This window comes from Protopterus annectens, chromosome 1.part0 (assembly GCF_019279795.1).
Source record: "Protopterus annectens isolate FY-2018-M chromosome 1.part0, PAN1.0, whole genome shotgun sequence".
In the NCBI taxonomy this organism is placed as follows: Eukaryota; Metazoa; Chordata; order Ceratodontiformes; family Protopteridae; genus Protopterus; species Protopterus annectens.
Window position 1 is genome coordinate 35,274,417 of NC_056725.1, and position 22,581 is coordinate 35,296,997.

A 22,581-nucleotide genomic window follows, 5' to 3' on the forward strand; every position below is an offset into this window, starting at 1 on the left:
GGGCAATTTCAAAGCCACCAAGATTAACACCAAAACAAAACCAGAGATGGAGGGTGGGGAACTAACTGAAAAAAACAGTCAAAACTTCCAGTTCAGTTAATATTTAATGCAACACAAATAAATCAATTAAAATGCTGTATTTGAAAAAAGTGCAGATAAAAGGTACTTAAATTCTCTTATACGTCCAATTGAATACAGCTAGATCTTAGCCGGCCAAAGTTCAGGTTTTAAGCAGAAAATATTCCAAAATGTACCACTTAAATAGGGTTCAAAGGGACTTGTAGGGTATCAGAGAGACTTATCTCAGCAAATGGAAAAGATTCCTCTTATGGATACAGAAAAGGAATTTAGACCCTTTTACAGCCCCTATGTCTGTGATTATTGAATACCTAGCATACCTTCTTGATTCAGGGGCTGCAGCCTCAACTATTCGAGTACACTTGGCTGCCCTTTCGAATTTTCATAATGGAATCCAAGAATCTTCCCTCATGTCCCACAGACTCTGCAAGAAGTTCTTAAAGGGTGTTATCCATATTAGACCTCCTTTCAGAGAACCAATAGATCCTTGGGATCTTTCATTAGTATTGCAATCTCTAACAGGACCTCCCTTTGAACCTGCCTGAAATTGTGACCTAAAGTTTCTATCTTGGAAATTACTGTTTTTAATAGCCGTCACATCAGCCAGATGCATATCAGAACTTCAGGCTTTATGCATCAAACGTCCCTACATAACTTTTCATAAAAACAGCTTATCACTCCGAACTAATCCATCTTTCTTGCCCAAGGTAATTTCAGAACTATCGATTAACCAGACAATTGATCTACCAGTATTTTTTCCTAACTACTCTGATAGAGGGGAGTATTGTCTTCACTCATTAGATGTGCATAGACAAGTAAGTTTTTATCTAGACAGAACAAAACCTTTTTGGAAAACAGACCAATTATTTGTAGCCTTTTCAGGATCCAGAATGGGGTGTCCTGTCTCAAAAATTACTTTAGGCAAATGGTTGAGAAATTGCATCACGTTCATTTATGACACAAGTAATATCTCTGCCCCGTAGAGTCAGAGCCCATTCTACCAGATCAGTAGCCACTTCTGCGGCTTTTCATGCCAGAGCTTCCTTGAATGACATCTGTCAAGTCAAAAATGTAACCGTTCACAGATGACAACATTTGATCCATCTCTGATGGTTGTTAATGGTAGGAGCATTAATAATAAAGTGTTTTTATTAGAAAATTTGCTACGTTCCCACAAGATTGATGTTATAGTTTGTGAAACATGGTTAAAGAACAATGACTGGAAACCAGTTCTGTCAGGGTATAAATGTTTTTACTGTAACAGACATTCTAACAAAAAATCAGGTGGAGGTGTTGTGATAGGCATTAAAGATAGCTATGATACTTGTGATTATTACACGTTCAGTGATAATACCAATGCTATAGACTGTGTAACTGTGACAATAAAGACAACCCTAGAACATATAACAATTGTTGGAGTGTACAGACCACCAAAGTCAAGTGCAGATGACCTAGAGGAATTCATACATTTCTTACATGAAACACAGGAGGGAAGAATAATATTAGCTGGGGACTTAAATTTACCAGAAACAGACTGGAATAATATTGATTCAACAATGTTAGTAAAGAAATTATTCACAGAGTATATTCAGGAACAACAAATGCTTCAGACTGTAAAAAAAACTACCAGGGAACGGAATATACTAGATATTGTTTGTTTTCCTAAAGAAATTACTGTAACTTCAAGCAAGTTTTACCACCATTGATGTGCAGTGATCATTGGGTCATAAAGGTTAATTTGTTGCTAGATAATTCTGCCAAACTGAAATCTAAGCCAATGCACAAGAAGGTTAATTACAGATTACAGGGAAGCAGAAAAATTGCTATATAAAACTAACTGGAGTGAGGTGTTCAGTGGAAAAACTGCAGATGGAATGTAGTAAGTTTTGAAAGAGAAATTGAGTGCAAAAAGTCAAAAAAATGTTTAACATCAGGATCTAGGCACGTAACATCAGGGGGGTATATTTCCATAAGAACAAAATATCTGATTAAGGTGAGAGACAAAAAATATAAGAAATAGAAGAGAGGTCGAACTACAACTTTGAAAACTGAAAACGAGCTGGACAAACAGATTAAGCATAGTGTTAGACAAGATCAAGAAACATTTGAAGAAAATTTATATAAAGATATTGAGCATAATAGGAAACCTTTTTATAGATACATAAGATGTAGAAGGAGTAAAGATGCACAAATTGATAAACTGTGTGCAGATTATAAAATTTATTCTCAGACATAACAGATTATAGATATATTTATAAAATCTTATGCAAAACAGTTTGGCTCCACAAAAGGGGTGGTAAGTTGTCCTAGTGACATCCACGTAACCCCAGATACTGAAATCAAATTAGATTATATTGAAAAATAACTGTGCAAACTGGATCCAAACAAAGCGCAGGGAGGAGACAGAATAAGTAACAATGATTTGAGAACACGTAAGCAAGAACTTATACTGCCATTACATCTATTATTCACTAGGTCATATAAATATGGGGAGATTCCTCAAGATTGGAGACATGCAGTTATTAAACCTGTCTTTAATGGAAAGGGAAGTAGAACAAACCCAGAATCATGTAGACCCTTAAGTCTGCTTTCATGTTGTGGAAAAATAATGGAGAAGGTAATACTGGATAAGTTATTGTCAGAACTGGATAGGTTGGGACTGCATGCATATGTTGAAAATAGATCTATTACCACCTGTAACATGATGTTCTATAACAATATAATAGCTATGAATTAAAAATTGTAATGTGATTTTATATAGATTTAACTTCAGCATTTGACAGGGTCGTGCACAAAACACTGATCAATAAATTAGTACAACTAGGTATTGATGTACTGTTGATAAGATGGATAGCTGCATGGCTTACAAATAGGACATGGCAAGTATCACACACCAACTGGACAGGTGAAGTCCTTGGTTACAGTCAAGGTGTCCCACAGGGCTCTGTACTAGGCCCTTCCTTGTTTAGATTGTATCTTTCAGACCTTACTTTTTCATCTGAGGTGTTCTACAGTCTATATGCTGATGACCTGAAATTGGGTAACTGATTACAAGTGTTACAGATAAGGCATGTCTGCAAAATAATTTGACTAAATTGGTCATTTGGGCACAGGAGAATAATATGTTGATAAATACATCAAAAACTAAGCATATGAGATTTGGGGGACATAAACTGAAAGGTGAATATTTAATACAGCACACAGTGATTGAAACTGTAGACTCATTTAAGGACCTGGGTATATGGGTAGATTCAGCTATGAGTTTTTCTAATCATATCAACCATTTGGCTAATAGTTATAGAACTATAGGATGTATAAAAAGATTTATAAAGTCTAGGAAATCAAACATAATGAAGTCATTGTTTGTTAGTTACATTAGACCCAAACTTGAGTATGGAATAACAATATGGAAACCCTATAGGAAAACAAGCATGAATAAACTGGAAAGAGTACAGCGGAAATATACTAAGAGCATCCATGGATGTGAAAATCTAAGTTATTATGAAAGACTAAAATATCTGAACTTGTACAGTGTCTCTTACAGATATTTAAGAGGAGATCTTATTCAGGTATATAAGGCATTTAGGGACAGCTACCTCTGGGAATGTTTGGGGTTATCAAAAAGTACTAGAGAATCATCAGATAACCTATGTAGAAGATTCTGTAGGAATGAGAAGTGTACTAATTGGTTCTCTGATAGAGTAGCTGACTCTTGGAACAGACTACCAAATTGCATTAAAGCAAGTACTAGTTTAGATATTTTTTAAGAACAGCTTGGACATTTATTATTGGAACAAGTAGTTTGGCATATTGGCAAGCTAGAAGGGCTTTAATGCCCGTGCTTGAAACATTTGTATGTATGTATGTATCTGTGCAGCCACAGCTTGGGCCAACCCTCATACCTTCACCACACATTACAAATTGGATTTGACCTCTAGGGGAAGAGCATCCTTCGGTTCAATGGTGCTCAGGAACGTCCTTCCATAAGGGCCTCCCAGGAACAAAGGTAGCTGGGGACTCTGTCCCAACGGTAAGGAATGAATGAAGATTAACAACATCAGATAAAGAAGTCGTCTCTTACCAAAACATTCCATCTGTGTTGTTGATCTTCATTCATTCATTACTTCCCACCTTCCTTCCCCCTCTAAAGGCTCCTGGGGATCGCATTGGGTCCTATGGCTGTTCAATAGGTTTATTCTGATCAGATACAGCCTCTGCTCTGTTGATGTCTGCCATACTCGATCTGAGGTAACGGGGAAGAGGGCATTGTGGGTAAAATATTAGCTCAAGAGTTTAGGGCTGGCACAAGCTTGGTAAAAGGCCAGCTCAGTTCTGAGGACGGAACAGATTCCCCAACAGTAATGAATGAATGAAGATCAACACAGATGGAACGTTATGGTAAGACATAACTTCTTTTTCCAGAAATTTCAGGGACTTTTTCAGGACTCATGCAGGGATACTTCTCCACAGGCAGAGGAGGAGGTTTCAATGGCAGAAGTCACCCCAGAGGCAGAGGGCATCTGGAAAACCAAGGTCTCTTTCTCTGATGGGCCTTATCCGTGCTCCCAAAGTGTTGCCTGACTGTCCATCTCTGGAGGCAGTCAGGGGTAATTTTTCTTTGCACATGGACGTATATTTCAAAAAATATGGGTACTAAGAATCATATTCAGAGGTTACTACATGTCCTTTTCCCTTCCACCTCCTGTCCAAAGAAAGAAATTCCCCGACGTTCCATCCCGTCCGAGAGAGTACACAGCCCAAGAAATTCAAAAGCTGTCATAAAAAAAGTCTCATCCAAGAGGTTCCTCCCTAATAGGATTTGGAACTTCTTTCTGCTCCTTTTTAGTGCCAAAGAAAATAGGGGACCTGAAACCAGTTTTGGATCTAAGCAATTTAAACCGGTATGTAAAGAATTCTAAATGGTTACAGTTCAGTCCATCCTGCCTCTTCTGCACAATGATGATTGGATGTGTTCAATAGATCTCCAGAATGCATACTATCACATCAAAATAGACAGGCACTCATGGGGACACCTGTGCTTTCGGCTGGAAAACTGTTGCTAACTACTCAGAGCACTGCACTTTGGTCTCACCACAGCCCCCGGGGTGTTCAAATGCATGGCAGTAGTGGCAGTTCACTTAAGACTCAAAGGATACCAGGTGTTTCCCTATCTCGATGATTGGCTGCTCACCGCCCCATTCAAGCATCATCTTCTACAACCCCAGAATTACTGGCTTCAGATCTCCAGCCCTTTAGGCATTTCAATAAACCATGCCAAATTGAACCTAACTCCGGTACAGACTTTGGAATTTGTAGGAACTCGTGGTATCATTATGTCTTCATTGTATCATATTATTTAGAAATCAGGTGCAGGCCATACTGTCACACCTGTCCCCTCTAGCAAAACTGGTACTCCAAATTGTTGGGTGCATGTCAGCAGACATTCTTCTAGTTCCTCTAGCAAGATTCTTTATGCGAATCATCCAATAGACATTGATGGTTTAGTGGTCTATTCTTTACCAGCCTCTGTCATCTCCCATAAAGCTGACTCCAGTCTGCAAAAGTAATGTTCGCTGGTGGATCCAGTCAGACGGCCTTTTTCTGGACAAGCCATTCTTCCTTCCTTCCCCAGTTGCCATAGTGAACACAGACACTTCCCAACTGGGGAACTGGGGTGGGGGGTATTTTATTGGGAAAGATGGTCCAAGGCACATGGTCCCCCTCAGAGACCAAGTTGCACATCAGTGTCCTAGAGATTAGAGCAGTCCTCCTAATGCTACAAGCCTTTCAGGATGTTCTCCCTCTAGGGACCATTGTAAGTGACACAGACAACATGTCAGTGACCTGGTACATCAACAAACAAGGAGGAAGCTGTTCCTACCCATTGTGCAGAGGTACCATGAGGGTCTGGGAATGGGCGATATCTTCAGACTGTTTTCTCATTGCAGCACACATACCGGGGAAACCAACACACTGGCAGACTCAGCAGGTCCATTCCAATTCCTCATGAGTGGTCCCTCAATCAAACAGTAGCGAAAATTATCTTCAGCCACTGGGGCCAGCCTTGCTGCAACCTGTTTGCCTCCCCCCCACAACAACAAGTTCAGTAAGTACTTCACTCTGATTCCCTCTCTGGGGAGTCACTGAGGGATGCCGTGAGTCACAAATGGCCCCAAGGTCTCCTCTATGGCTTACCCCCCTCTTCCTCTGACTCCAAAGTTCTTACAGAAGGCTAGCAGGCGGAAGAGCTCATTCCTCCTCACTGCCCCCTTCTGGCCTCGATGGGTATAGTTCACCCTCCTCAGGTCTCACCTGAAATATTCTACATGGATACTTGAGCCCACTCAGGATCTCCTATCTCACCCATCAGAAATTCAACACCCCAGTCTCCCACTCAGGATCTGTTATCTCATCCATCAGGAATTCTACACCCCAATCTCCTCACCCTTAAACTAACCACATGGTTTCTCCACTTCCAGTAATAGTAAGAAGGTCCAGGCTTGCTTCCCCAGTTCTTGATATTATCTTGGCCTCCATCAAGAAAGTCTACAGAAGCAAATGGAAAAGATTCTCTATATGGGCTTCCAAGCAGAATATTGACCCTTTTTCAGCACTTACTTCGGCCATTATTCTCTTTCTCACTACTCTTTTTAGGGAAGGGGCTAGTTTTTCTACTATTAAACTTCAGTTGACAGCCATATCTAACTTCTGTGCTGGAAACAAGTCATCCTCTCTGGCTTCTTCCAAGTTATGTAAAGCTTTCATGAATGGAGTTTTTTTTCCTAGAGCCCCTGTAAAGGATCCCCCTCCTCCTTGAGATCTGATGGTGGTTCTTCAGGGGTTAACTTAGAAACCCTTTGAACAGGCAGACAAATGTGATACAAAGCTTCTTAGGTTCATAGGTGTGTACTAAGGTAATGGCTCTGGAGCCTTTACAAGCTTAGCCCATAGGATTACCCTGGCATAGTGCCATCTGACATTAGTTCCCAATGCTTCTGTCGAGTAGAGCCACTGGAGTGATCCCCGGGGTGAATTTTCTGTTTCCCATCTACTCATAAAGATTTCTCTTGAAGAGGGCCAGTGACGTGATCTTTTTGACATGTATGGGAAATCTATTCCATAGTATGGGGAGTCTCTGGGTTACAAACCTGTCCCTCCAGCATGTTCTGTTGATTGTGGTAATGAGGTTGAGGTCTCTGGAGCGTGTGGTTCGGGGGGATTGGTATTTCTTTAGATGTAGCATTTCTAATATATTCCTCAATAGTCAAAAAGTAACCTAAATTGAATCACTCAGATGTCCTTCTATATGACTGTTGCAGTGTTCTTTACTATAGGGATCTCTTGTCCAGGGCAGCCCAACGTTCGGCCAGTATGCTGAAGCCGTATGATCTTGTACGCGCTATACATCACACACATACATCCCAATCAGGACGAAAGGATTAAGTGATTTATTGATGCAGTTACCCAGAACTTCTTTGTTGCCAGTCTAAATGCCATTATTGCTTGTTGGTTTAAACGCCATATTGTGGTGTTGAATACCTAGCCATCAGATAAGTGCCCCATTGGGATCTCTCTTTTTCTGTTCTTTGGTCTTGTATTTATTTTGCTTACCTAGAGTTCATGTCATCCAAGAAGGGAAAATGTCAGTGTGGGAAGCAGATTCCTCATAAGGATTGTCATGAACAGTGTGTCTATTGTTTGGGTGATTCCCACAGCCATACTTTTGTAGCATCTTAATCAGGAGCTTAAACACTTAACCCAGGATAACATGGTGGAAGCCATTAACCCTGAGATACTCCTGTGAAGTCAGAAGAAACCAAGAAGTCTCAGATGGATTCTTTAGCTGTCCAGCCTGCATCAGACATCCCCCTAGAAGCAGGTAGTAGCTGTGTAGGCAATTTGGCATCTACATTGGATTCCTCTGCCATGACCTTTGTGGAGGTCAGCATGGATCCATGTCTTTGCATGTCTTCTGAAGCTTTGCAGACGTCTACTCTGGATGTTGAGGAGGAAACGCAGCTGATTATCTCGGGGGAGGGGGTCCTAGAGGGATTCCACAGATATTGGTCAGGGAGGAGGTTCTGGATACTCTTAGTAAATCTTGCCAAGGGTCAGAACCTCTGTTATTTGTTAGAGCTGACGTCCCTTCCAAGAAAAGACAAAAGATGAAGCATGTTTCATTCCATCCTAAAGATCCTCAAAGAGAATGGGAAGAGTTTACTTAAGACTTGTTTTATGCCTTGATGGTCCTGAAGCCTCATTAAGGGGTTTTGGTGCCTGCTCCTCCTTGGACATCTAGCCATTCTAAATGGCCTAGGGAATTGGATTCCTCAGATGAGGATTCAGAGTCTGATGAGGGGACCCTGTCCTTTTCTTCTCAGATGCTTTCACCTTTGGCTTATGGTTCTGAAGAGGAAAAGTCTATTAGCCCTGAGTCTCCTTTTGAGGAATTGTACTTTGGGGACACAATTGCTAGGGTGATGGAATACTTTGTGGGATTCTTATTAAGTGTCTGACATTCAGACGAGATTTTATGAGTTGCTTCAGGTGGATACACCTAACTAATCTGCAGTTCCTCCTCTGTTGGCTGCCTTGTTTAGACACTTTTATTGCTTCTACCAAGTCTCCTGATTCTCAGCCTCCTGCTCCAAAGCAACCTGATAGGGTCTATAAAGTCCCTGAAAATTGTCAGTTTTTATTTAAATGTTGTCCTGCTGATCCTGCTGTGGTGTCGGTCTCTTCTGACAAACCTTTCAAGCTCTTGCCCTCTTCCAAACCTTTGCTTTCTGATGAGGATAGTAGGGCCTTTAGGACTATTAATTACCAGACCAGGTATGCTCTGGCCTTGATTACTCAGGCTTGTCAGCTTATTTCTTACGTCCCTGATTCTGGAGGCATATCTTCTGCTTTATCTATTTTAAGTACTACTACTCAAGTACCTGGCCACTCTGTGAAGTGCAATTATGATGCTCCTGATGCCCCTTCCAGGGCTGTAGCTTTTGGGTCTGTCATGAGGCGTTGTTCATGGCTTCATAGGTTCATAGGAGGTTACTAGTCTAGCAGCCCTAGAGCCCTTATAAGCCTAGCCATATTAATCTCAAGTTACCTTTATTTGTCCTTGGTTAGATGGACATAATTCACAGAGCAAGTATATTATTAATACCGACTACCCGTGTCTATGAGGGACATGGGTGGCACTCCTGGACTGAATTTGCTGTCTCCAAACCATTTGTCCACGTTGCACTTGATTAAGGTCCGTGAGGAGCTCTGCTTCAGTAAAATTGGAAGTTTATTCCAGAGTAGCAGCAATCGCTTGGAGATGCATCTGTCTCGCCAACATGTTCTGTTAATGTCACAGGCTAGGTTAAGATCCCTAGAGCGAGTGACTGTTGTGCCATTTAACTTGTGGATGTACAGCATATCCATCAGGGCAGGCTCAGAGACTGCCCTGTAGGCCAGGCACAGGTTGCCCCTCAGCAGCTTATATGATACAGAGTACAGTGACAGGGCTTTCAGTCTGTCCACACAAGTCACGGTTTGGAGGCCCTATATTTTCTTGTTGAGAAATCTCTGTGGTCTCTCCAGCTGCTGCAGGTGTCTGGTGAGGTATATGTAGAAGGGAGCATTGTACTCTATTATTGGTTTGATGAGGTTGAGTACCGTGGAGTTGCAACATCCTTAGACCTGGATGTGATGCCCTTACCTATGAGATGCACAAAGTACATAGCTTTTCTTACCACTGTAGAAACTTTTTGGTCAAAGTTGAGATTGCTATCTACCTGTGTTACCAGATCTCGCACCACTAGGTTGGAACTTAGGGGGTGCTGTCAGTGTTATAATTTGGAGGATTCCACTTTACCTGAGGGGATAATAATGCACTTTTTTGCATTTAGTTTAAACCGTGGCTTTGGCACCAGTCATTTGTCTGTTTTAACCCTTCCTGTAATATATTAACATCTTTAGAGGACTCTGTGATTGCACCCAGTTTGCAATCAGTAAACTTGTTAAGACAAAGGTCAACTACTTTAGCCTGGACTTCCAAGAAATAGATTCCCAACAGTAAAGGCCCCAGCACAAATATTTGTGGTACGCCACTGGTGATGGGCCTACTGGTAGAGGTGGAGTTATCAACTTTGACAGTATGTGTTCTGTCAGTGAGCCAATTGGCAACCCAACTAGTGACGTAAGGGTTAATCCCCAGCTTGGAAGTTTCTCAATGATACCTGAGTGAGGAGTTGTGTCAGAAGCCTTGGCGAAGTCAAAATAGGCAATATGCAATATTTTACTTACATCCATGGCTTTGGTGACTTTCTTGAAGAAGTCTGTTAGGTTTAATAAGTATGATCTACCCTTAACAAAGCCAAACTCGGTTGGGTCCAGAGTTTGAAGGTCGCATGTGTCCTTGTTGATAAGGTCCATGATGATTCTTTCCATGGCCTTGTGAATGAGGCTGGTTAGACTTATGGGTCTGTAGTTCCAGGGATTGGTTGATGGTCCCCCTTTGTGTTGTTGCTGGTCTCCACTCTGCTGTAACAAAGGTAGTTCTCAGGTTATGGTTAAGGAAAATGGTAAGTGGAACCTCTAGGTCTCATTTAGATTGTTAAATAAAATGTTATCTGGTCCCATTGAGATTGTGTTTTTGGCCTTGGAGAGTGCAGATGTGACTCTGTCTCTAGAGATACTAGGCAGAGGACTGGTGTCAGGTATGCTTTGAGGTATGGCTAGTTTGGACAGGGGTGAAGTTTGAGCCAAATCTGTCAGCTAGCAGGTTGACAATTTCCTCCTGTATAGTATGAGTGGTATCATCTACTCCCAGTTCGGCACATAGCTAGGCAGACACCTTTAGATTGTGGACTTAATGCCTTATGACTTTCCTTAACTAGGGATACTAGTTTACCTTCGCAATACAGATTTCTGATTTGCTTGTTCAAGCTGTGGAGGGAATTCTTCCTCTGCTGAAGTCAGTTCCCTCTTGTTTTTAGATATCAGTTTTTCCTTTTTTAAATAATCTTTTTATACTTAAGGTCCATCAGTGTGGCTTGTTTTTTTTCGGGGGGACCTGATTTTAATCCGGTTAGGCACAGCCAAGTCTATACAGTTGCGTAAGTGTTTATACAAGGCATTTGGGTATGGGTTCATATTACGTTATCGAAAGATAAGTAATCGAACGGCTGAAACATCGAAGCAGTTACATTTCAAAACTTTTATTGCGGGGGGCTGCGCCCCCCACACACCCCACTAAATATATATTCCAACTCCAAAATCGCACTACAGTGAGGAAAGGGCAAATATCCCAATCTTCACTGTACTGCAATCCCACAATTCAAACTTTGAAATGCGGCCGTTTCGATGTTTTGGCCATTCGATTACGTTATCTTTCGATAATGTAATAGGAACCCTTTGGGTACACCTCTGTGTGTAGCAGTCATTGTTGTTTGTGATTACAGGGGATATAAAACTTTTTATACCATTGCTTAGTAGGCTGTAGTTTCCTTTGGAAAAGTTTTTTTAGTTTTTTTTGCTGCTGTGGTGGTGACAGTTTCAATAGTTACTTCAAACAAGACTGATTTATGGTCCGAACTTACCAGGGAGGGCATCACATGGGGGATGGGAGGTAGTGCATTGATCCCCATGTTGGTGAGTACTGTGTCTAGGTTATTTGAGCCCATTGTGGGGGTGAAGACTATCTGTTGCAGAGCATTTGTATTGACAAAGTCCAGGAACCTCTGGGATAGTTGAAATCTCCCATGACTAAGGTGTTGGGTTGTAAGGCGAGTGACTCCAGCAAGTCCAGGTAGGTGGTGTGCTTTTCTTGGTTCATTGTGGGGACCTTTTGAATATGGAGTAGTTTGAGAGAGTTGTACTGTTTATCCAGTCTCGAGGTGGACTTTGCTTTAATGAAGATGGATACACCTCCACCTTTGGTTCTTTCATGCTCATTTTGAGGTCTGAATGTGTGAAAGGCATTGTAGCCTTGCACAGCTGGGGTGCTTTCTGTGACATTGAACCATGTCTTGGTGACTGCACAGATGTCCAAGGTGAAGAGTGCTTTGAGGGAGTGCAGGTTCACATTTATTTAGTTATTTTACATTTGTTTACAGGGAAAGTCCGACTGGACACTGGTCCTTTTTCAGCTGAGGCCCAGGGAGAAAAGCTCCATTACAAAAAAAGAATAAATATAAACTTTACAGAAGTTAACTTACATGGTCATAACATGAGCACACAGTATTTACGCAATTCTGTTCTGTAAAGACCTCAAGTGAATGCTTTATCATAGCAATGATATTACAGTAACATGCTTTGAATGAGTTACATTACAAGTAGTTTCAAGGATGAGTAGACTGGTAGTCAGTAAACAGTGGCTGGCTTACCTATATAGATGTAGCTTTAGCCTGAAGAATTACAGGTACAAAGCCAGGAGTTGGCCAGGTGTGTTGTAAGTAGCTTTTTAAACTGTGCTGTGGAGGAGCTGGAGGGCAATAGAGGCTGGTAGTTTATTCCAGATGTTAGGGATGCTGTTTGAAAAGAGTGATTCTCCAGCTGAGTTGCTAGCTGTTGTGGTGTCTAGGGGTAGTCTGTTAGTGGAGCGGAGGACTCGAAGTGGCGTATGGTTGTATAAGATTTTGCAGAGCAGGGACTTGATCAGGTTTATGAAGGATTTTGTGGGCAAAGGTTACTTATCTAAAGTGGAGGAGTTGAGGAAGTTCTAACCAATTTAGTTGTTTAAGAGCAGCACAGTGGTGAGACCTGTGTGTGGTGTCATATCAGTGGCAAATTTGGCAATTTTATTGTAGCAGGTTTCCATCTTGTTTAGTTCAGTTTTACGAAGGTTGGTCAGAATTGGGGAGGCTTGTAGGAGAGCTTGACAGGAGATGTGTATGGGCTATAGTATCTTTTGTGGCTCTAGTTAGAAATTGTTTGTAAAGAAGACCCAGTTTCTTATGAACCTTCTTAATAGTTTGAGCAGTGTGAATATCAAATTTTAAGTTGTCAATTTTGACAAAGCAGTTTAGTATGAGTTATTGGGGTGGTGATGGTTTTGTTTTTGGATTCTGTAGTAAAAGTTGGTAAGGATGGGAGAGATCTAGCAGGAGTGAAGACAAGGAGTTTTGTTTTGTTGGGGTTTAGGATGAGTTGGGAATTGGTGAACCATGTTTCTGCAGATAGGAAGGATTATTGGGTAATAGAATTGAGATGTTGCAGTGTGGGACCAGAGCATACTAATGTTCAGTCATCTGCATATTGTGTAAGAGATGTATTGAGGAGTGGAAGTGTGATGGTTGGTGAACAGAGAGGGGAGTAGAGGTCCAAGGATTGAGCCTTGTGGGAACCCTAAGGTCACCAGGAAAAGAGTAGAAAGGTGGTGTCGCCACTGCATGGCCTGTTGATGTCTTGATAAGTAGCTATTAGTTTAGACTCCTTGCTTTAAGTAGCAGAACCTTGTGTTTGTCTTCAGCGGATTTTGTTACGTCGGAAATTTTGTTGTTTTGACATTGTCTAAAAAAGGCACTATGGGATTGACAAGCCCCTTTGCCAGTATGCAAAAGCCATGTTTTTGCAGACTGACAGATACTGGATCCCCCTGGACTGACACCACAAGCTAAGCCAATTGTTGAAGTCCATCAGCTTTTGTTTATATTGTGGCATCATCCAGGATGAAGGTAGAATGCTGCTTTGGGCTAGTGTCATACCTACCTGGGACGCACAATCTGAGAGTTCAGTCATGTCTCTCCATGTAGTCCAGACGGGTATGTCTCAACTCATTCACCCCAACATGGACTATGACAGAGTCACAATGGTACGTGCGTGACTTGAGTTCATGTGCGATTTGACAGATTCTGGCAGCTGACCATGACCTCCTCCCTGTCCAGCCTGGTAAGGGGGACATCTGTGTCCCTCACTATGGAGTCACTTATGAACAAGACATTACATTTTGGGGTGTTTTATCTTAGGGGCGTATTTAATGAGACACTGGTGTATGTGATATGTGTAGAGGTTTCTCTTTGCATCGCAGTGTGTGCAAGTGGTTTATGTTTGGGAGGTCTCTGATCTTTTGGTAGGCTTCTAGTGAGTATCTCTGTGTATGAGGTTTGTGTCATGACGTCATTTTGTGCGAGAGCTGAAGTGTGTGTGCTGACAACCTGTTTGATGTCCAGTTTGTTCTTACGTGAGAGAATTGATCCCAGTTTCATAGTGTAATTACTCCTCTCTCATAGGGTATTTGTTTTAGGAGTAAGTGGTTGTGTACATGAGGCAGTTACTACATTACCTCAGGATGCCCATGTGAATCAGACTGGCCAGTGAATGGATGGGAAGCTACCCATCCATTATAGCAGGTTTTTTTACTATTAGGGAAGGGAGTTGACTAGTATGACCAGTTTTTGTGCTAGGACTAACAAAGGTGGTTGTTCTGTTGAAGGCTGTGGATAAGTGTGGCAACGTTGCTCAGTGCACCCGTAGTGCAGTAGGGATGCTTGGCAGGGTTCCACTGACAGATGTCTAGGGAAAAAATTGAGATTCAAGGTGTCTGCTTTTATACAGGGCACACCTAACGCCTGTTACATGGTGCTCTGCAACTTGCAAATGTGAGGCTTAAATACAAGTGAAATTAAAACACTTGTACTCTACCAATAGGAAAGCACACAATGAGCCTTCCTTCAGCAATCCCCAGCTCAGACAAGGCTGGATCCACACTCTTGTGCCACAAGAGTGCAGGAGAGCCCTTCTTAATGAAAGGTGGCTGTTTTAGTGCTCAAGTGCATCAATAACAGGCTAGATTCAGCAGATCTGAGTCTGTTCTATGGTATGTAGGTGTGAAGATAAGTGAAGGCGGCCAGGCTAGCCAGATAGAATTTTGTAGATAATTCTGTCATTTGTAAATATTAATGTAAGCCACAGGCTTGTTCTCTTAAGTGTGAAAAGACTGCATTGGATATATATTGAACTGCTAAAATGTAACAACAGTGCACAATGCTGTAAGAAAGCTAAGTCAAGCATTTTATGACCGTCTTTGATGTCAAAATTCAGAGCTGATATGTCTAGAGGGAGGCGTCCTACCTATTGTTTTAAGACAAGAGTTAATGGCTGGAATTTGCATGTATAAATGTCTTTTATTGCTCTGGTTTCTGACCAGGTGTAAAGAATGTAAATGTAGTTTCTGTTAGCCTGGGAACACCAGAGAAGTGTGAAGAATGATGTCATGTGAAGCAGCTCTGTGTTATCAATTTAAAGAGAGAGAATCAGAGAGCTCAGAGCATTTTGGCTTGAGAACATCCAACATCACCAGCACTGCTTTGCTTTATATGTAATTTATTTAGAACTGTTTTCTCTTAGATATAGCTAGGAAATAGGAAGATTAGACTAGTTTTTCTGTGATGTCAGAATTTTGCTACTGTATTATTTTAAGTATTTCTCTGTGATCTCTGAACTCTTGACTAGCACTGTGTAGTAAGAAGTATTGTCTTGTGTTTTTATTATTTATTATTAAATATTTTTAAACCTTTCAACTGTGGCTGTTTTATGTAGAGTTAACTTAAGCTCTAGAGTACATTGCATGTATATAGTGATACTGTACCAAGTTACTGTAATAAGCCTTGACTGTTCAGTCACACTTACCATTTGGATAATAATATTACACAGTAATAATTGGACACCCTTTCAGAAGCGCCTTTGAGTAGTTGATATTAGTGGGTGGTGGCAGCTGGTACTACCTTGTAGACTGGGCAGAAAAAGGGGCACAGCTGGAGAACCTGTGCCAGCCTTCCCCAGGAGTGTCTGTGTGGTTGTATATATAGCTCTTATCTCTCTCTGTGTCAGCTACTTGGGGTGAGACACAAAGCGCTGATAGGACAGAGAGGGTGCTGGAGGTTTTAGCTTGCCCAATAGGCTGAGATCTGGACCCTATAGCTGTGCCAGTGGGGAGTCTTATTGGGGACGTGGAGAGAAAAAGAGAAACCAACCCCAGACTGACTGTGATCTCTGTGTGCTCTTAAGGGAAATTGAACTTTACTGTGTATTTATTATCCTTTCCCTATATGGACGCCCCTCACTGGTGTTCGTGGTGAGGATTGAAGCTCCTTGATTGCTGGGCCAGTACACGGGCGTCACAGTAGGTATCAGAACAGTGCAAATCCAGCGCAAAAAATACTTAGACCCCTATTTTGTGCGTTTCCCTGCTCAGACAGACCAGATAAACACCTACTGCCACCAGATGAACAATCCCAGTCCTCCCAATGCAAAAGCAGAGTAAATGAGTGTCCGGAGTGAAATGCTACCACAAACAGACTTAGATATACATACAGCAGTGTACTTTAAATAGCTTATAAAAGTGTGATTATTCAATAAAACTACTTCACTTTGAATAAATGAGCCAAGAGCTAAGAATTTATAAAGGCACTGAAGAAACAAGATAAGCTGATTAATGAGCCCTCCAGCCAATAAAACTGCAGTCAGAAATTGCGAGCGTTTCCCCAACCTAACAGTCCAGGACACTTCCCCAGTGCACTAGATGGAAAATCAGCTGATCTGTTGTGTAAAAACAATTGTTTACCAGAGTGCACAAATAGACTACTTTATCCAACATCCAGCTATATAATGAAGTCAGATCGAGTAGAACAGACATTTGGAGGCAAAATGCAATATAAGCACAAGGAAAGGCAAATAAAAAAAATCAGGATATCAACAGCAGCATAGAAATGAAAGGCAGTTCAGGATAGCAGCAGCAGTGTAGAAAGGTAGAAACTTATTATGCTCAATTTGCAGTAAGGGTGGGCAGCTTAAAATCATCAGGTTTAAAAAGCAGGTCAGCATACTGGAGGGTGGGTGGCAAACACAGCCAGGGAATCACCAGTGGTTTTAGTTTATGCAGGCTTAAAATCTTTTCAGACAAAGAAAGAGGTCCAGAATTTCACTGAGTATTTATGGATCACTCAAGAGGCAATTTAACCAATGAAAAAAACATATAAAATGTGTAGCCTAGATAACTTGTGCCCACCTCTCGATTGCTCATCTCTAGTCTTTGTCTGAAGACATTAAGGCCAAGCTGTTGGATGCTCCTTTGGATAATAAACATCTTTCTGTGACTGCTGCTGCTCACCTGTTGAAGTATCTTCAAGAGAAAGGCAAGCCTTGCAGGACCTTAAACATATTTTTGCCACTCCTATCCCTAAGTTCCAGAGGAATTATCCTTCAAGATCTACTTTTGTCTGCAGGCAACCCCACCACACCTCCAAGGGCTGGAATGGTTGTAGGCAAGGCCCCCTCTGCTAAGGCTTCTCAGATGTCTGTGGCCCAGAAGCCTTTATCTTATAAGCCTGCTTCTCCTAGATAGTTTGCCCCCTCCCCTTCGACCAGGTTCCATTGTCCCTTCAGTTTTCCCTTTGTATTCCAAATTGGCTTCTCATCACTGCAGACACTTGGGTTCTTTCTATCATTCTTTAATTTCTCCAGGTCTTTTGGGTTTCTAATACCATTATTGGAATGGACCCCATTCCTAAGTCAAAGTATGATTAAAGTTCATGAAATTAATATTGTTTCAATCTTTGATGTCAGCCAAAAGTGCTCTTCGGAGCACTCGCAATGTGCCCAGTAATGACTCCTCCTGCAGTTCATATGAAGTTTGCATGTATTAGTAACGTATCTAAATACGATTGTAAATTCTTTTTTATAAGACCAGTTGCTCCTACTACTGTTGAAACTGTCTGGGTATCTTTCTTCCACATTGCTCTCATTTCTGCCTGCAGATCCTGATATTTTATGACTTTGTGTCTCTCTGTACGCAAGACACTAATCACTGGGTTTGGCGATTTCAATGATCAATGCTACTCTTATCTTTTTTTGAACTACAATGTCTGGTTTTCTAGCATCTGTTTTTTGAATTGTTGGCAGTGGGTGGTCCCATGTGATATAAACTTCATCATTTTCTATGATGCTTTGTGGCTCATGTTTCCAGTGTTTTTCAGCCACTTCAATACCATAATGTTAGCACAATCCCCAGTGCAACAATCTTGCCACATTATTATGCCCTTCAGTATACAGTCCTGCCATTATGTCACAACCTGCAACAAGGTGTGCAACTGCTTCCAATTCTGTTTTACAAAACCTACATTTATCTGTTTCTCCCACATGTTCAATAGACTTTGTAAACCAATGTGTACATAGCCCACTATCTTTATCTGCCAATATTAACCTTTCAGCTCTTGGTTTGAATTCGCCTCCCCTTACACATTCCTGCGTTCGTTCTGATCAACATGAGGTTCTTCCAGAAGTTTTCTATACTTGCAACTATATTTATGCTTTTTCTATATTTCTTGCCTTCTTATCTGGTCATTCACCTTACATTCTTTCTTTGTTTTTTTTTTTTTGGGACATTCAGTTGCTGTCCGATTTTTGTCCACTTCTGCTTTCATTTCCATTCCTACTTGACACCAAAATGCTTCTGCTAAATTAAACAGAGAAAAGCAAAAAAACGAGCTGAGTAACGCAAGTCACCACACCACAAGCCAGGCAGTTTGAACCGTTTATTGTAAAGCGCTTTTCGTCTCAGGCAATCCCAAGACATCTTCAGACAAAGTACCAATACACGTGGCCCTTCTTTTAACTTCCACAGTTAAATTAAACATCACACCATTGGTTAAAAACATTAATTCATTAGATATGCTAAACAGCCGTAGGTCTGGAGCCACGAGTCCACCCCTTTGTGAGCAAATCACAACACAGAATAATATAAGCAGAACTGGCTGCTTGCATTTGCCTTTATGCATAACACAGTTTCAATCACAAACCTAAAAGGCAATACCTGCAGAAAAACTGTCATGCATTTCAAACTAACTTTAGCGTAAAGTCATGTTTTACTCACTAAGAGTAGGTCACAACACAATATAAGAGAAACAGGCTGCATGCATTCCCCTTTAAATGTTAACATCCACAAATAAATGTCACACCATTAGTTAAAAACATTAATACATTAGGTATGCCAAACAGCTCTAGGTCTGGAATCACAAGCCCGTCCGCTGTGAGCAAGTCACAACCCAGTATAAAAAGAACGGGCTGCATGCATTCGCCTTTATACATGAAACAGTTAAAAACACAAACCTAAAAGGCAGTACCTCCAGGTAAAACTGTCATACAATAGAAACTGAATTATGATATTAGTCATGTTGTGACCCCTGTGGGCAGATCAGACACAGAGTAAAGGAACTTGTTGCATGCGTTCGCCTTGTACATACAACAGTTATAACCATGAACTAAAAGACAATACTCACAGATTAAAACTGTCATGTAATACAAACTGGATTTAAGCATTAGGTCATGTTTGACCCAGTAAGGAGCACAAAGTCTAAAGGTGCAAGCCCACCAGTTATGAATGGGTCACAGCACCATTTAAAATTACAAGCGCCATGCAATTGACTTGTGGCATAGAAAATTATACAACCACCTACCGAAAGGCAAAACCTGCTGATTCAACTGGTGTATAAAAAATACAAATGATAAAATCACACGTTAAGCCATAATTTGACCCAGTAAGCCTGTGGCTTATAAACAAGAACAAGCTCACCCACTGTATATAATCCAACTGATTAAAGCGAACGAGTTACAACATGTACTTACGTAAACAGTCGATGGGAAACAAAGTGCTAATGCCAAGGATTGCTACTTACACATTTGGGCACCAAATACAGACAAATTTCAACCTAGTAAGAGTTGTTAGGTATGTCAAACCTAATGCACAAACAGGGGATAAATCTAAAGGTACGTTACAAAGTAAATGGCTACCATGTAGAGTAGGGCGCTACTACTACTTACACATTAGTATAATGAAAACTGGTAAATACAGACTAATGTGAACAATCCAAGACTATTAAAATCTATTGGTAATACCAAGAGTCGAGCCTGTTCCTGCCTGTAATAAAACAATGAGGACACCTAGTGGAAGGAGGTTGAGGTACAAGCCATTACCTCAACGATGTTACAAAGTATAATAAACATAATAGAGAAACGAAAAAGTGTTAAAAATTTTTATCTAACACAGTGGTCAAAGAGAATAAATAGTAAATAATGAATAAGCAATAACAATGAAACAATATATGCAATGAGGTTGTCTCAAAAGTAATATAGACTGTTAAATCCTGAACGGTAAAATCCAGGTACTAGACAATGAAACCAAGTCAGCTTAGAAGACTTTTCAATTTTAAAATGCAATGAATGGAGCACATTTCATTTAAACCTGGAAATGTGCTGGCGTCCATGCAGATTTGCCACGTCAGTTCCAACACTTCAAGGCGGATGGCTTCAGGAGTACCTCTCGCATCAGAATTTACACAGTCAATAGCTCTAAACAAAAATTTGCAGTTGGTATTATCAGCTACATGTTTTGCCAGTGCGTTGATTGTTTTTAATTTTCTGATGTGATACGTGTGCTCATAAACACGTTCCCGAAGTTTCCTGTCCGTTTTGCCGATGTAAAAAGCTGGGCACTGTTGGCACCGGGACCTCTTGGATGTCTAAGGCCATTTTCTTTTGTTTTAAGTGCTTCTACAGCAATAAAATGGTGGTGGGCAAATGTGGGAGGGTAGAAGCCACACTGGAGCTTTCCTTAATGCTACAGAAGGGACTTAACTGAGAAAAAATGGGCAATATGCTTTGAGCCCCATTTTAAAACACTTTAAAGAAAGTATATGTCAGGTATTTTCCTTGCAATTGAAAACACCAAAAAGCAGAAAATGTGTGTGCCTGATTATTTCTTGTTCGTGGCCATTTCATGGTCCATAGTAGTAGTGACTGTAGACTGTGTGTGGCTATGATTCAGGCAAGCAAATAGAATAGCCAGGCAGCTTAGGAAGGCAACCCCTCCAAACGTGTTTGTTTTTCCTTATAACATTATCCTTCAATCATTCAGGGCTTAAGCTAATGTAATCATTTAAGGCAGTGAGTGGTTCATGTGTAGTGCATATTCGGTCAATGGAAAGCAGTATTGTATATTTGACTTGCCGTTTGGAATATTTGCTTGTTTTTAAGTTTTGTTTTATTTTTTGTTACATATTGAAGACTTTAATAACAATAAAAATATTAAACTAAATTTGACAAAGAATGTTTCTAATGACTTTTTTTTACTGTCTGTAGTGTTTTTGTTCATCAGTCACATTTTACACTTTCATTCTTTATAGGTGGTCTAGTTCAGATGGCCAAGATGATCCAGTTGAAGCTGCAAAAGACAGTTTGTTTGTGAAACTGTTACAGAAACTGTTAAAGGAAGGTGAGTGCATGAGTGATTACTTTCCACTGCATGCAGGTAATACTGACATTCCCTTTATCCCATCATTTCCTCATGTCAGTATGTATCTTGCTGTTAGGGTGGTAGACAAGTTCACAGTTTTTCATTAATTTCTGGTTGCAGCCTGCATAACTCAGCAGCTATGTCCTACACCTGACACTGCCTCACACTTCAAGTTGTACTGCTCTTGGCAGTGCATAGTTCTTCAGTTGCATATTTGTTTAACTGGGTAAGTGAGTTGGTCAATTTTGCGTTGAGCTGTTTAAAACTTAGTAACCCAATTCCCTTTCATCTTCACTCGTATGCAGCACATCTCATTTCACTGGGTTTAATCTTGAACCCCATATTGAAAAAAACCCCAGTGGTACAATTTCATTTTCCTTAATGTTTCCTCTATGACTAGTCATAAAAATAACTCAAGTATTTTACCATGTTTTTTTCTCATTTCAAAACAATCCAACCTCCTCCCTCTGTTCAGTTTCTCTCTCATCTCTTGTGGACATAAACTGTAGTTTAGAAACAGCACAGTGTCTCTTTTCTTAGTAACAATGAGCCATTCAGGGTTCCTTATTTTATTTATTTTATTTTGCATTTGTTTACCGGGAAAGTCCGACTGGACATAGGTCCATTTTCACCGGAGGCCCGGGGAGAAAAGCTCCACAGTACAATATAATACAGTACATGAGAGAGAAGAAAATGTAGCATACAATTAGTATTCATACATAATTTGTTAGAAGTTAGCAATTCTAGTTAGTCCAGTAGGCAATCATTGAGGTGCATAGCGAACAAAAACATTTCAGGGCAAATCTGATTTTACTTAGCTGAACATGTGAAACAATTTGCTTAGTATGGATTAACCTGGGGAGTGGCAAGAACATAGCCAGTTACTTAAGTAGTGGGTTTTAAGGAGTTTTTTGAAATGATTAGAGGAGGTAGTAGAAGTTATTTGGATTGGTAGTGTGTTCCATGTTTTGGCAATGGTGCTGGCAAAGAGTGATTTACCAGCATTGTTTTTATGTTGGATGACAGTTATGAGGTTTTGGTTGCTAGATCTTAAGGCTGTACTGGGAATGTGGGGCTGAATTAAATGCTAAAGTGCTGGGGTTAACTTAGGAAGGTAGTAGAGCTTGTGTGCTGTAGAGGGTTGATTGAGTAGAAGTATATGAGGCAACTCAAGCCAGTTGAGCTGTTTTAGGGATAGACACTGGTGAGACCTATATGAGGCTTCAGTA

General features: G+C 40.8%; 1 long non-coding RNA gene across 1 annotated transcript in view; it reads left to right on the forward strand.

Moving 5' to 3' along the window:
- The window catches only part of LOC122809514, a 467,712-nt gene that overhangs the window by 291,001 nt on the left and 154,130 nt on the right, over positions 1-22,581 (forward strand). Inside the window, exon 2 of the long non-coding RNA XR_006365920.1 lies at positions 21,243-21,331. This is a non-coding gene — a long non-coding RNA (uncharacterized LOC122809514). The remainder of the gene's footprint in view (positions 1-21,242; positions 21,332-22,581) is intronic.